Below are 15,463 nucleotides of genomic sequence, written 5' to 3'. Positions count from 1 at the left end.
AGTTAGAAGTTTGCAGGTTTTCATACTTTCTGGTTGGCATGGTAGTGATGGAATGTTGGGGATTAAATCATGAAAATGTATGGACCAGTGTGGTAGAGATAGAGGGACTTTTGAGGATCTCATTGGTGTGTACGAATTTTGGGTCTTGCGTTACGTAGTTAGGATAGGATCATGGATCGTGGAGGATGTTGTCGGGTGGTGGTGCAGATTAGTTAATTTGGCGAATTATCTTTGGTAGTGGTAGGATCTTTTGGAGGCATGGAAATTGTTAGAGATGATAATATTGGAAAGGGGAGTAGTTCCGAGTATTGATGTTAAAGCGGTACGAGACTGGATGGTGATAATGAAAGGGATAGCTAAGGATCTAGAAATGGTTGGGATTACGAGGACGTAACATTTATCTTAAGAGGAGTAGGATGTCATAATGCGTTGATAGTTTTATATTTGGTGGTATATTTTGAGGTTTTGAGTTTCCATTGTAGGATCAAGGATGGACTTGGAACTGTGGTTTGATATCGTTAAAAAAAAGGAATTTTTGTTCTCGTAGGATTATATATTTGAATTAAATGGACATAGAGTAATGTTGTAGGTCTATATGATTGCGAGTGAACTTCGAGGACGAAGTTCATTTTCAGGGTGGTAGAATGTAACGTTTCATTTTGGTAATTGTTCTTGCATGGTGAATTGTATGGGTTGTGGATTGTTAGTAAAAGGTATGGTAGCGAGGCGGTGTGGTATACGTCGTGATGATTATAATACATTAGAGTTGGTGTTGAATTAGTTGGACTAGTTGCACTATGATTGTTGCGATATTATTAGTTATGTTGTTGAGGTTGATGTCATTTCTTGAGTGAGTGTCGAGGGTGGAAGAAGGGAGTTTGTGGTGGGTAGGTGCAGTTACGAACATCAAGGAAAAAGTTCATTTTAATAAGGGAAAACTGTAATACTACTCATTTCTGGTTGTAGAGTACTCGGTCGAGTAGGCTGCACTCGACTCAGTACGTCTGTTGAGTGTTTGGTCAGGCTACTGACATAGGAGCACCCGACCGAGTTGATGGTACTCGGCCGAGTATCGTGTACTCGGTCGAGTACGTAGGACACTTGATCGAGTGCCCGGTCTATTACGAGCTATTTCCGCGGTTTTGACTAAAATGATTAGAGAAGTATAAATTATGCTTAATCAGTTTCAACAACATTTTTCACAAAAACCTAATCTACATTCATGACTTCTCTAATTATCTTCATCATTATCCAACCCAAAGGTTGATCGATTAGGAGTTCTTGCATCTTGTTTTCCATGTCCATCGCAATAGTAAGTATCTAATAATCAATTCATTATTGTTATTATATTGTAAGTTTACGCAAACCCTAATTTAGGTTAATTTGAGGGAATGGTTAATTAGTGATGGATTGTGATTTAGTATTGCTTGGTTATCATTTTTAGGTGACCATTTCGTAGAGGAGGCTTACTAGAGCTTTTATTGTTGATTCGTGAATTGCTAGTCAGGTAGGGTTTCCCTACTTAGTTGTTATATGATTGATTATAAGATGATTAGTTGTTGCATGTTTACCGTGGATTGTTGTTGATTTGGTTTCATTGTGGTTTATTATTGGTATTGAAATTGATCGTGAAGCCATTGTCAGGAGATGGTCTTCAACCCATGTTCGCCCCTTGTGGCTCCCGTCACAAGGGGGATGTGCACATTAATGATATGGTTTCGCTCGTTGAGATGAGCGGGGCTTTAGGTGGCTTAGCTCTGGTCTACCATTGGCGGTGTGGATTACCTGTTGGGATGGGTAATCCGGTAGGGCTACACATAACGGTAGGTAGTCGTGTCCGGGCTGCGGTTTGGACACTGGTTCTTGGAGTTTGGAGATGGTTGGTTGTTTCAGGAATGATTGTAATGGTTTGTGTTATTTTGTTTGGCTTATTATTGATTTTGTAGTTAGCAGACCCCTTTATTGTTTTAAAAACTACGGTGATCCATGAGGGAAGGGGAGCAGGGTGTTTAGCAGGTTTGGATGCTTGAGCTTTCTTACGGGATGGATGGGACACCGCTTAGTCTAGCTTTTGCTTTTAGCTTCCGTTGTTCTTGTTATATACGTTATCTTTAGTGCTATGAGCTGTACTTTCAGTTTTGGGTTTTGGTTTGAGCTGTAATCGGCTAAATTTTCTGTTACTTTTAATAAATGTTCTTTTATGGTCTATTTGATATACTCTAATTCGGGCAACCGAGATGGTAATGCTCCCATGTACTAAGGTACACCTGGGTAAGGCATTTAGGTAGATGAGGGTGTTACACCCTCCCCTGAACTGTGCATCTGCTTCTCAAAATCAGGGATCTCTAGTTAGCTTCTAATGGAGCTTCCTGGGAATGCATGACCCTCCATAAGACCAAGTTGTGGCCTGTGTCAGGGTGAGCCATACTAGATCTTAACTTGGCCCTTCCCCGACTTCTATCTCCTCCAATACCAAGTTCTCATCAACTTCATACTCAACCAAGCCTTCCCTCTCCCATTCTTCTACTTCCATTGCTGTCAGTTCTCTCTTAGAAGGACAATCCTTGCTAAAATTGCCATACCCTTGGAACTGAAAACATTTACTCTTCCCCTTCGTCACAGGTGGGTTGGTTTTTTGGTTCATGGAGCCCTTCACTTTATCTAATGTAGGCTGGGTCACTGGTTTTGGTGTCTCCCCAATTCCAACACCACTGTAACCTTAGAGTGTCCAGGCCTAGTAGCAGTCTTAGGCACTGTAGTCTTAGACTTTACCATGTTCTTCACTCTAAGGGACAGGTTCACAACATCATAATATGACCACAAAGGTTACATCCTAACCATGCTATCAATATTCTTGTCTAGACCTTCAAGGAGCCTAACAATCGTTTTCTCTAGTTTCTCATTGATCTCTCATTCTAAGTTTAGTTGCTCAAACTCCCTTAAATAGGTCTGTAGATACCCAAATCGGTGGATATTGGAATTTATAGAAAATCCGACAAACACCCGATGATGATAGGACGGCATGTACTCCTAGTTGGCATTTGTCATTTATTTGGATTCGTTTTACGACATAGAACGGGCGTTGTCGATGAAGCATTTTTTTAATTTAAATGATATTTAAATTAAATGTAATTGTAATACCCCTCATATTTTATGGTTATATGACCTTTGTGTGTGTGTCTAAAGTACAAGGTATACTATGAAAGGTTAATAGGAAGCTTGCACAAATGTGCCAATTACGGAAATATGATCACTTGTTTTAGGGGTAATTTGAAATGGGATATCTATAGTTTTACAGCTTCTATGAAAGCGATTCAAATTGGAGGTGAAAGCTTATTGTCTTAGCTTTCCAACGAATGGTCACAAGCTTGATTCCGATCTGTAACGAAGAAATGACAGCTATTTGAAAATCAGTGCGTAAAGCTGAACTCGCTGAGTGATGTTACGCGCTAATTAGTTTCATAATTTCGCACCTTACTATAATATTCATAATAATATATTATTATATCCCATTATTATTATGATTATTATTATTTATTTATTTTACCTGCAATAAATATTTAATTATAATATTATTATATATTACAACTTATAAACTTTCCTAAAACGATACTACCTTACTACTATATATATAATAGCAAACCACAAGTTTTATTCACTATCACAAAATATAAAATATATATATAGAGAGAGAAGAAGACTAGAGAGATAAGGAGCTTGTTCATCTTTTTTCATCTTAAGGTTAATTGGTCACGCTTTTGTGAGACGGGTTTTGTTGCTTGGATTCGTGTGCTTTGCTATTTGGATTTTGTTGAGCCGCTTTGCTATACAGGTAGGATAGCTACTCAATCACTTTAATGTTTACTTGAATGGTATTATCTAATTTTACTGGTTGAATTATTTGGAATTGTGATGGATGATATATAATTGTTGGTTGGTTGCATTGAGATATATTGTTTAATGATTACCTCAGCTTGTGACTGAGATGATTTGATTATTGACTACCTCAGCTCGTGTCTGAGATGCTTATATTGATTTGGTTTTCCCGGCCTTGTATCTGGGATGGTAAATATATTGTTTGCATATCATATCATGGGCACTTGCATTGGTTTCCCCAGGCTTGTTCAGCAGGACTTGTCTCTGGGATGTTATTGAGATTACCCCGGCCAGGGATTGGCGGGATGAACGGGAGCATCGGAGAATTGATCATGAGCATGCATTGCATTTGCATTCGATATTGTCATGTATTCATTTATTGCTGTTGTTTAGCTATTCCTACTCAACCTCGTGGTTAACAGTATTCGTGAACACCTGTGGTGAACTATAATGGGGAGCATATTTGACAGGTACTAAAGATTAGCTGACTTGGGAGCTATGGTATGCGTGAGGACTTGGTCAATCAACCTAGAAGTCTAGAGCACATAGATTATGAAATCACTTTATTTATTTCCGCTGCGAGTTGTAAATTATCTTATATTAAGTTTTAGTTGGTTAATTTGTAATAAACATGTAATCATTAAAGTTTTTAATTTAAAGTACTTTGGTGAGTTGGTCTTTGTTATTCACTACCTCGGGAAACCGAGATGGTAACGGTCCAATTTATTTGGGAATGTCTAGCTAAAGGCTCCTAAATAAATGGGGGTGTTACAAAGTGGTATCAGAACAACGATCCTAAGGCCTAAACCAATGAATTTAATGAACTTAGGATGAGTCTAATAAAATGAACCCGGGGTAGAAACTGTTTAAGAGCCCTCTTCTAGGTTAGGGAGACGTCCTTAACCTGGCCCTTTTCAGTTTTGAGCCGGTCACCTCGAGAATGGTTAAGGAGAGAGAAGGGTAGTTAACGTGGCTGTTTTAACTTAAGCGTCTAATTGTGCCCTGAAGATGTGAGAAATACTAATTTTATCGCAATTTGAGAACAAAAAGGTATGAAATTTTGAGACGAATAAAAAGGGAAGGTGTGTGGTCTATGAGACGGCGGTCACATTGAATTAAATTTGTTTTAATTCGTTGCATAATTGCGCATGGAAATTTTCTTGGCATATCATGAGTGACATAAATGGGAGAAACATGAACCATGAAATATTGCATCTTTATATGTATTGGTTGTATATATGTGAATTTGATGCTTAGAAATTTCATGTCTAGAGATATGCGGAATGTGCTACCCTGAACCGATTTGTGATATTTATGCTATAGAATTGTTATAAAAGTTTAAATTTAATTGTCAAAGATTAAGTAGTATGATAAATGTTTAAAAGAGAGGCAGGCAGGCATGAATGGAGTGACACGAAAAAAAAACGAAAATTGTGGCAAACTACAGCAAAATTGTGGTAAGTTATAAAGAAATCGTGACAAGTTATAAAGAAATCGTGGCAAACTATAAAGAAATCGTGGCAAAATAATTTGTACGCAATCATTTATTTCTAGTATGCATGCTCGTACCTTAGAATTGAAATGATTTGATGTGATAAAATTTGATGTAGAAATATCTTCAGGGGAGTCATTAACTTTTGAGAAGATACATCAGGGTATGAATATTTTAATCGGAAAAATTCTTTCTCTATGGATTTAATTGAACTTCTTTGAAAGATTTAGAGATCATCTTAGGGATGAATTGATTGGGAAAAAATAGAGGATTTATTGACTGCTATCAAAATGAAGTGTCTTTGAGGGAACTTAAGGGAATAAATGTGTCTTATAAGGGAATTGTGGTGAAATCTAAGGTGAGATTTACGACAATAATTACCTTAAAAAATTTTTTGTGAGAACGGTTATCAAATGTGAATGATATCTTTAATATTTTTATGGGTTATATAAGAAAGATATATAGTCTGAGGTTATTGGGAAACATAGGTGTATAAGAGAAGTGAGATTGATGATTGATGCGATAACAAGGTAAGTAATGTGATTTATAAGGTGATATTGACAATAAATGTAGTGAAGTATTAATGTGGTTTTCTGGTTAATTGTGACATGAATAAGGTGTAGGTAAGGATAAATTTTTTTTAAAAAAAAAAGGTTATATGTTCATGAGAAGGATATATTATAATAGGATAGAAGTAAATTTTATTTATTGAGCTTAATTTGATTTATGTTAGTGTATGAAATTTTAGATGACTGGGATGCTTAAAAATTTGGGTTACTAAGAGGTAACTTTAGGGTGTATGTTAGTTATGAGTTACCAGGATGAGGTAAAATTTTAGATTTTGGGAATTATTAATGATGGGTATGATAACTAAAGATGAAATGTCGACGGGTGATTGAATTTAATGGTGGTAAATTGAGAATTAGAGTACGTGAATTTAAATAATGTGTTTGATAAGGGAGCAAATAACTGAAACATGTTTCGGAGAAAAACTATTGTTATGAATTGTTGCATTTAGTTCAGCATCAAAGATAAAATAGCCGAGCCTTGAGGATTAAATAGTAAGACTAATGATTTGGGTTGTTAAGTAATTTTAAGATGAGTAAGATGAATAAGGATTGATGCGAACTTAAGGATTGTTGACAATGAGTATGATTTATGCATATGGTGTATTAAGATTGATAAGATAATAATGTTATAATTTGAAAGATTGATATTTATTACACAAGAAATTGTTATGGACTCTTGTTGGCAGAACGATGAGTGGAATGTTAGGACGAATATTTTGTAAATATAAAAAAGTTGATAGTCATGGAAAGAAGTCTGGAGGATCTTGGTGAGTGTTGTGTAGTCTTTGAGGTTACGCGGACGTAACCTTAATTTTAAGTAGGGTAGGATGTCATATTTCGTTCGTATCACTTCTTTTTATTTGTTATTTGGTTGTCTTAAGAAATGTTGGTAAGCGTGATGTGATCTGTTGTAGCATTAGAGTGGACTTAAGTATTTAGTTGTTGTAAATGTTGGTGGTGCACCAGATAGCGTGTGAGTATCTGGGGGAGAGAATTGGATAACAGCACGTAGCCTGTTAATATTTGGGATTATAGTGGTGCCAAGATAGAGGTGGAACTTTGGGACGAAGTTATTTTTAAGTGAGGTAGAATGTAATACTACTGAAGTTAATGATATATATGTTGGGTAATATGTGTAAGTGGCGTCATAATGTGAGTTAGCAGTGAACATTTTGATTAGCATGCAGGGTCTAGGTGGATTGGGTTTTGAGTGGTTGTTAGTATGCGCGAACTTCGAGGACGAAGTTCATTTTAAGGAGGGAAGACTGTAATACCCCTCATATTTTATGGTTATATGACCTTTGTGTGTGTGTCTAAAGTACAAGGTAGACTTTGAAAGGTTAATAGGAAGCTTGCACAAATGTGCCAATTACGGAAATATGATCACTTGTTTTAGGGGTAATTTTAAACGGGAATATCTAGAGTTTTACAGCTTCTATGAGAGTGATTCAAAGTGGAGGTGAAAGTTTATTGTCTTAGCTTTCCAACGCATGGTCACAAGCTTGATTCCGATCTGTAACAAAGAAATGACAGCTGTTTGAAAATCAGTGCGTAAAGCTGAACTCGCTGAGTGATGTTACGCGCTAATTAGTTTCATAATTTTGCACCTTACTATAATATTCATAATAATATAATATTATATCCCATTATTATTATGATTATGATTATTATTATTATTATTTATTTATTTTACCTGCCATAAATATTTTATTATAATATTATTATATCTTACAACTTATAAACTTTCCTAAAACGACACTACCTTACTACTATATATATAATAGCAAACCACAAGTTTTATTCACTATCACAAAACATAAAATATATATAGAGAGAGAAGAAGACTAGAGAGATAAGGAGCTTGTTCATCTTTTTTCATCTTAAGGTTAATTGGTCACGCTTTTGTGAGACGGGTTTTGTTGCTTGGATTCGTGTGCTTTGCTATTTGGATTTTGTTGAGCCGCTTTGCTATACAGGTAGGATAGCTACTCAATCACTTTAATGTTTACTTGAATGGTATTATCTAATTTTACTGGTTGAATTATTTGGAATTGTGATGGATGATATATAATTGTTGGTTGGTTGCATTGAGATATATTGTTTAATGATTACCTCAGCTTGTGACTGAGATGATTTGATTATTGACTACCTCAGCTCGTGTCTGAGCTGCTTATATTGATTTGGTTTCCCCAGCCTCGTATCTGGAATGGTAAATATATTGTTTGCATATCATATCATGGGCACTTGCATTGGTTTCCCCAGGCTGGTTCTGCAGGACTTGTCTCTGAGATGTTATTGAGATTACCCCGGCTAGGGATTGGCGGGATGAACGGGAGCATCGGAGGATTGATCATGAGCATGCATTGCATTTGCATTCGATATTGTCTTGTATTCATTTATTGTTGTTGTTTAGCTATTCCTACTCAACCTCGTGGTTAACAGTATTCGTGAACACCTGTGGTGAACCATAATGGGGAGCAGATTTGACAGGTACTAAAGATTAGCTGACTTGGGAGCTATGGGATGCGTGAGGCCTTGGTCACTCAACCTAGAAGTCTAGACCACGTAGATTATGAGATCACTTTATTTATTTCCGCTGCGAGTTGTAAATTATCTTATATTAAGTTTTAGTTGGTTAATTTGTAATAAACATGTAATCATTAAAGTTTTTAATTTAAAGTACTTTGGTGAGTTGGTCTTTTTTATTCACTACCTCGGGAAACCGAGATGATAACGGTCCAATTTATTTGGGAATGTCTAGCTAAAGGCTCCTAAATAAATGGTGGTGTTACAGTAATACTACGGTTTTCTGGTCCTTACTTACTCGGTAGAGTAGGTCATTTTCAACCGAGTAAGTCATCGTGTGTTTCTGGACAAGCTGTTTTTGAAGGGCACTCGGCTGAGTAGTGAGGTACTCGGCCGAGTAGTGAGGTACTCGGCCGAGTAAGGCGTACTCGGCCGAGTATGTCAGGTACTCGAACGTGTACCTGGTTTGACACGTTAATTTCTGTGGTTTTGATTAAAATGATTAGAGAAGCATAAATAGCGTGTTGAGCAGTTTCTAAATCATTATTTTACAAAACCTAACATCGTTGTAAACTCCTCTAAACATCTTAATTTTTTCCTAAGCTAAGGGTGATCGATTGTGAGCTTTTGGATCTTAGTTTCCGTGTCGTCTGTGTTAGTAAGTCTCTAGTATTCCGAATCAGTTTATCATTGTTATTGTTAGAGTTTCTGTAAACCCTAATTTGGGTTAATTTGGGAGATGGTTTATAGTGATGGTATGTGATTATTGTGTGTAGGTGACGATGTCATAGAGAATTGTCATTGATTGCTTGTGTGTGCTTGCATTGCATAAGGTAGGGTTTCCCTACTCAGTTGACTGTATATTAAAGTATAAGATGATGATTGTTTTACTGGCATGATTACTTTCATTGTTGAGATTGTACCTTGGATTTGGCATGACTATATTGGTATTGCAAGTTTGATTGTTTGATTGTCTGTGTTTCGAGGTGCGTCCTTGGCTAAGTGGAGTCATCACCGGGAATGGCTTCATGCCCTTGATTTGCCCCTTGTGGTTCCTGTCACAATGGGGATATGCACATTAATGGACATGGGTTATTGCTCGTTGCGATGAGCGGGGCTTAGGTGAGCAAGGCTGCGGTCCCCCACTGGCTGTGAGGGTCTCCTGTTGCGATGGGAACCTGGCAGGACTACACACTTTGGTGTGTAGTCGGTTACTGGTTACAGATGGAGTTTGGAGGAATGTGTGTGGATTGACTTGGATGTTGTTTGTAATATTTCTTATCTTGTTTATGTAGTGAACTGACCCCATTTATGTTTTATAAAAATGCGGTGATCCATTCGGGGATGGTGAGCAGATATTAACTAGTGATGATTCATGATAGCTGCGGGATCGAGGATGGGAGTGTCATCACCTAGAGACTTAGCTTCCGCTGTCACGAGTCTTTTATACTTCGAGCTGTAGTTGGATCATATTTTTTTATACTTTGTTTTTGGTTTTTGAGACATGTAATAAGTTAACTCTATACTTTAATAATTGTTCTTTGATGGTCCCTATTGATATACTTACCTTAGGTAACCGAGATGGTAGCACCTTTATATGCTAGGGTGGTCCTTTGTAAGGCACCTTCATATATGGGGGTGTTACATTAAATGTTTTCAAGGTTTTAAATTCATTTTATTTATTTTAATTTGAATTTATTTTCAAATTTATCTTATTGAAAATAAAATAATTTTTGATTTGAAAAATCTTTTTTGAAAGTTTAAAATTGTTTTATTAATCGTATTTAAAAAACTCGATTTTACGACGGTTTTATACACGATTTCAAGGTCGCTTTCTATACGATATGGACATGAATTTTGATGCAACTTTTGGCCCAATCTCCTCTCCTCCAACCCAGGTTCGAGTCCTAGCAAACTCAACCTAAGCCCATTGACCCTTGAATTTATATCAAATTGGGTTGTCAGGTTTATTTGATCTCTATGTGCTTTCTTATCGCCCATTGACCCATGAATTTCCGAGTTCCTTTGTTTATGATAAACTATGACATAAAATTTGGTTTAGGATGTTCAATGTCGACCATAGTTTGTCATTTGATCAAATAGCTGAGTATTTGAATATCGACCCTCATAATAGTGGTGATTTATTGACCGTACCTGAGGACTTGCATGCTATCAGATACTTCCCTTTGTTTACTGGTTTTGCTGATGCGAATGTTAGTGTTATGGCATTGAGTGATGTTCAGCATGTTTGTTTGAAGTTGTTTTTGAGGATGATGAGCTATATTTTATATGGACGCTATGACAGAAGTAAGGTTTATTCTATGAAGGTTCTATTACTTGTTAGTTACTTGAACCCTTACCAGGAGGCTCCGTTCGAATTTAGCCCTCCTGCTGTTATTGCTAGTGCTCTTGAACGTATGACAGGGAAGAATGCAAGTATAGATTGTGGGGCTATTATTACTAGGTTTGCTCGTAGGATGCTTAACTTTCAGGGTGAGGCTCCTTATGAGCCAATGACTGATTATGAGCCTTCTTCTAGCACTACCACCACTACAGGACGCCGTAGACCACTCTGAGCTCCACCTACTCATATTCCTGGATCTTTTCAGCCACGGCCTGCTGCTCCATCTTTTGCATCTCCTACTCATTATGGTTACCATTTTGATCATGTTGTTGAGAGGGAGGTGAGGATTCATGAGGGGATTAAACTGCCTTGACTAACAGGCGGTTGTGGGAGCAGCTGGAGGCCACTAATCTATCTGAGGGGCGTTAATACACTGGCACTTCGCCCAGCTAGTACTCTTCTCCTGGGGATAAGAGTCAGGTTTTTCATCTTTATGGTGTTACTCCAACAGAGTTTGGTTAGTTTAGTCGCGAGTATGGTGCTCTTGGTCGTCCTTTCTACAATCTTATCCGGCCTAATATGCCTGTTGGTGGCTTTAGGGATCAGTTTGGGCCTCTAATTCTCAAGGAGGTTAGTTTGGTGCTGGGACCTCAGGGTATGGTGGCCAGTTTGGCGCTTCTATTTCAGGGATATCTGGTGAATTTCGAGGCGGTCGTATTAGAGGTCGTGGTCGACGTGGTGGCCGTGTTGCTGATCCAGGTGTTGAGGCTTTTATGAGGGAAGTTGATGAGCATGATGAGGCCATTCATGGTATTGACAATGATGATGATGATGGAGATGAGCAGTGGTGACAACTGGTCACTACATCCTCCACTTTGCAGCTGGTTTTGGGGAGCTTCTACTTTATAGTTGGTATTATCCTCTTTTGTATTTCTTTGATTGTATTATCTTTAGGTTGTTAGTTATCTCCCTATTCCCATTGTTAGTGGTGTCCTTTAAGTTACTGCTGCTGTTGGATTATTGTGATTGATGTGCTGTTAGGGTCATAATGAGGACACTGTGACATTTAGGTTTGGGGGAGTATTTATTTATGTTGTGTGATTTATTTCTGTTGTATGCCTTTAATTATTTTTGTGTCTTTAAAAACAAAAAATCCAAAAAAATGAAAAAATTTCAAAACCCAAAAACATGTTTTTCTTTATTTTAGGTCGAGTCTTGGTGAATTGAGTAGCAATGACGATAATTTGCATTGTTTTTGCGTTTGTGTAATACCCCGCATTTATATAGATTCGACTCGACCAAGTAAACGATTCACTTGGCCGAGTAGAGCCTCACTCGACAAAGTGAAGGACCGAGTGCCACTAGACATGATCCAAAAACTATGAGCTCGTTATCAATGTCGAAGCTACTAACGAGTTGAGCATAAAGTTGGAAGTAGATAGTGCATAGAGTAAGAAACACTGTCCACAACGGTTGCTTTTAAAAGCTGCTCAAGGAAACAGTCTCAACAACTGCTACTTTCGGTTACTTGGGGTTGTTTTCAGCTATGGCACGAGATATTTATAGAGCTCGAAATGGAATAAAATATCGTTTTATTTATTATTATTAGGCTTATTATGATTTCAGAATATTAGGTAGTTTATTTCCTATTTACTTATTTCCTTATTTCAGTTTTAGGAAGTTTAATTATCTATTATATCTTTTGGGTAATTTATTATTCAACAAGAATAAGATCTCATCAGAGATACTAGGTCGGTTATTAGGTTATTTTTGAAGCCTATATAAGGCGTGTAATGGCTGTCACTACAGATTATTGAATATTGAATAAGAAAAGAATTAGAATTGCTGTTGCAATTGTGCTATTCGGATCGACGCGTTTTCGTTCCAACCCTAATTCTTGTTTGACGCGTTTTCAAACATTAACTCGATCAACTAGCAATAGGTCTTGCGAAATTGATCACCATTGAACGATCTATAGGTCTAGATCGGTTAAATATCCCTTTTTCAATATTGTTCGTTATTTTATTAAACCGCTTCCTCGCAATTTTCGTATCATAAGTGGTATTAGAGCTTTGGCTCTTGATTACCCTACATCTAGACGGTCCTAGGCATGTTAAAACCATGTTGTTAGTTGAATTTCTGATTGCAATTTGAGTTCAAGGGTTAAAGGTAGTTTGAGGGTTAATCGGTTTTGCATATCAGGAGCAAGTTTCTAGTAACTTGTTATTCAAGGCGTGACGGTTAAAAAAAACATAGTGTTCACGAATCACGCGTGGTACTGTTCATACGGGAACAAAAAAAAAGAGATGGAGTATTTGAAAGTTGTCGAAGGGCATTCATGCTTTTCTGAAGAAAATTCGATGGAGATTTATTCTGCCCTAAATCTTGATTTACCTCCAATATTTGACAACTATGAAGATGAGGAGTTTTGTGTTGCTTTTGTAGAAGGGGCGTGTGATTTGTTCAATTCTGGTCATGGGTTTGAATTATTTGCTAAGTCCATCATGATTGCAAACGATTCTTCTGAGTTTCAAGACCAGCCCAATCGTTGTTTGGTTAAGTTTCAAGCGAAAAGGATTATTGTACCTATGAAGGATTCATATTATTTGCATCATTTGTTCGACAATGGAGTTCATGGTAAGAAGTCTATGTTTGTGCACGGAGGGTGGAGGGGTGGAAAGCACAAGCAACTATGGCACAAGGGGTTTCTGAAATTTAAAGGGGATAACGAACTGAAGCTTGGCATCGAAGATGATTCTTTCTTATGTTCGAGCTTGTTGTTGCCGTTGTTTGCCATTCTTTTTGATTATGTCCGTGGAGTGTTCCTATTTGATCCCGGCGGTTTGGCGCCACATGATTTGAGGATAATTCCCTTCCGGGGGGAGGGGGATGATCCAAAAATTATGAGCTCCAGTTATCAACGTCGAAGCTACTAACGAGTTGAGCATAAAGTTGGAAGTAGATAATGCACGGAGTAAGAAACAGTGTCCACAACTGTTGCTTTTAAAAGCTGCTCAAGGAAACAGTCTCAACAACTGTTACTTTCGGTTACTTAGGGTTGTTTTCAGCTATGGCATGAGATATTGGTAGAGCTCGGAATAGAATAAAATATCGTCTTATTTATTATTATTAGGCTTATTATGATTTCAGAATATTAGTTAGTTTATTTCCTATTTAATTATTTCCTTATTTCAGTTTTAGGAAGTTTAATTATCTGTTATATCTTTTAGGTAATTTATTATTTAGCAAGAATAATATCTCATCAAAGATACTAGGTCGGTTATTAGATTATTTTTGAAGCCTATATAAGGCGTGTAATGGTTGTCACAACAGATTATTGAATATTGAATAAGAAAAGAAACAGAATTGTTGTTGCAATTGTGCTATTCGGATCAACGCGTTTTCGTTCCAACCCTAGTTCTTGTTTGACGCGTTTTCAAACATTAAATCGATCAACTAGCAATAGGTGTTGCGAAATTCATCACCATTGAACGATCTATAGGTCTAGATTGGTCAAATATCCATTTTTCATTATTGCTCGTTATTCTATTAAACCGCTTCCGCGCAATTTTCTATCATAAGTGGTATCAGAGCTTCGGCTCTTGATTTCCCTAAATCTAGACGGTCCTAGGCGTCTCAAAACCATGTTGTTAGTTGAATTTCTGATTGCGATTGGAGTTCAAGGGTTAAACTCAGGCAGGTAGTTTGAGGCTTAATCGGTTTTGCATATCAGGAGAAAGTTTCTATTAACTTGTTATTCAAGGCGTGACGGTTACAAAAAAATATTGTTCACGAATCACGCGTGGTATTTTTCATACGGGAACATAAAAAAAAGAGATGGAGTATTTGAAAGTTGTTGAAGGGCATTCATGCTTTTTGAAGAAAATTGAATGGAGGTTATAGAGGGGACTGATTACATCCCACCTTCCCCATGAAAATTGGATCAATGAATATTAGACGTATGAATGAATGCCTCAAACGAAAATAAGTAGTGGCCCTGTTTAATAAGACTAATTTGGATATTATTGGAGTTTTGGAAACTAGAATAAAGATTCATAATAAGAATAAAGCAATGTGCACTACTTTTCTGCATTTTGCTCTCTAGCATAATTACAACTCTCATTATAATGGCAGAATTTGGCTTTTATGGAAGAATTGTCTTGTTAAGGTTACTGTTGTTAGTGAAGCAAGTCAATGGATCACTGTCCAAATTAAGTATATGACCTATTTCTCTGGGTTTATCACTTTTGTTTATGGCTCAAATGATGGTGGACCAAGGAAGCAGCTTTGGAACCACCTCAGGAATTCTCAATACAATTCCCCGTGGCTTATTTTAGGTGACTTTAATTGTGTTAGAAGTGTTGATGAACGAATTAGTGACTGTCCTCTAGTGCTTTCTGAGTTAGACGATTTCTATTCCTGCCTTGATGATGCTAGATTGGATGATCTTTCTACTATTGGATGCTATTACACTTGGACTAATAAGTAGAACCCTGATAGTAGGAAATAGATAAAATTGGATAGGGTCCTATGCAATATGGACTGGCTATCCTCTTTTCCATCTTCTTTTGCTGAGGCCCTTCCATCTGGTATCTCTGATCATTCCCCCTTGATTGTAACTATTGACCCTAACATTCAGTCCAGACCTAAGCCCTT

Source organism: Silene latifolia, chromosome 10 (genome assembly GCF_048544455.1).
Source record: "Silene latifolia isolate original U9 population chromosome 10, ASM4854445v1, whole genome shotgun sequence".
Taxonomy (NCBI): domain Eukaryota; kingdom Viridiplantae; phylum Streptophyta; class Magnoliopsida; order Caryophyllales; family Caryophyllaceae; genus Silene; species Silene latifolia.
The sequence above is the reverse complement of the archived record's forward strand: the minus strand, read 5'-3'. Positions refer to the sequence as shown.